The 1418-nt window shown below is 49.4% G+C and overlaps 1 long non-coding RNA gene across 3 annotated transcripts in view; it reads right to left on the bottom strand.

Annotated features, from left to right (window-relative positions):
* Positions 1-1418, bottom strand: part of LOC147998489 (uncharacterized) — an 84916-nt gene that overhangs the window by 61379 nt on the left and 22119 nt on the right. The window lies entirely within an intron of this gene.

Below are 1418 nucleotides of genomic sequence, written 5' to 3'. Positions count from 1 at the left end.
TTTATTTTTGAAAAAATAAATGGCAGATGGAGAAGCTTCCAGAATCTGTGTCACTAAGCTGTGTGTGTCTGGTGGGACAGGGTGAGGATGTGGGAGCTGAGTGTGAACAGGGCTGTGCCCAGGTGTGCTCAGTCAGTTCTTGTCTTTGATGGGCTCAGGCCTCAGCCCTGTCACCTCCAGGCAGTGCTCTCTCCATCACTGTGAAGACATGGGGAGAGTCTGTGATCACAGGACACAGGGAAGGCCAGAGCCTTGTTGTGTCCCCAGGATTATGAGTCCCCAGGGCTGAAGATCAGAGACTCAAGTGGGGTCCTTTAAAGTGCAGGGTGCACAAGATAAGTCACTACATTTCCTCCCACCCACTTGATTTAGCTGCTAATGATGGAGTCGGGAAGCTGCCCTGGGCTCTCCCTGTGGCCATGCTGCTGTGGTGATTTCTGCTTCTCCTCTCTGGTGTCTTTCCCAGGGTTCTCAGGGGTCTGATGAGGTCTGTCTGCTCATCTCTCAGGAGCACGTCCACAGCTGAGATAAGACCTAACAGAGAGGCTTCTCCCCTGTAACTTGGGTACCGATTCCTGATCCTGGACTGTCTTACCTTTTCCGTCTTGTGTTCTGGAGTTAACTCCCTGAAGTCTCTTAATCTCCACCCCCAGCTCTGTGCACCTGGGTCTTGCAGCTGATGCACCTGTGGTTGCTCTGCCTTTGGATGGCTCTGTATGGCAGGAGAGCAAAGTCCCCCTCAGAAGCCTGTGACCATTTAAATCATTTCATATTCATAGCACTAAAGACACGGGAGGCAGAAGCTGAGGTAACAACCTGACAGCTCAGCAAGGAAACTTTATTTTCTTAACTACATACGGGATATCTATTTACCAGCCTGATGCTACAAGTAAACTCCAGCTCTTCAGAAATCTGTCTGTGTCACTCTATCAGTCTAGTCTGCCTTTCTCTTGAGCTCCTGCAAACCCAAGAGAGCTCCTGAGCTCTCTTTCCTGGATTTCTGTTTTACCTGTGTCCTGCCAGCTGCTTCTCTGTTGTTCCTGCAAGTCCTAAGAGAAAATCCTATTCCATAAAGGCTCTTCAAAGCATTTAGTTGCTCCCTTACCCCCTAACCTGATGAACCATTTCACTGTCATGGGAGTTGGGGTTGGGGGCTGTCCAGGGCAAGCCACCATTTCACTTTATGGTTGAAGGGAGCACAAGGCCACCTGCTGACCTTGCCTCAGGTCATAGAGCAAGGACCACAGGACCTCTCACAAGCACCTTGCCTTAAAATAAGCAGGATCTTTCCCTTCTTTCGTGTTCTTATCTGTGGGGAATTCAGAGGCACCCAAACCACACCAGGACACATATCCTGGATCTGCCAAATGTGGTATCTACTGAGGATTTTATATTTTGCTAACCGCTAGGTTTTCTAT

This window comes from Rattus norvegicus, chromosome 20 (genome assembly GCF_021556685.1).
Source record: "Rattus norvegicus strain SHRSP/BbbUtx chromosome 20, alternate assembly SHRSP_T2T, whole genome shotgun sequence".
Classification (NCBI taxonomy): Eukaryota; Metazoa; Chordata; class Mammalia; order Rodentia; family Muridae; genus Rattus; species Rattus norvegicus.
This window is presented reverse-complemented; position numbering and strand designations above follow the sequence as displayed.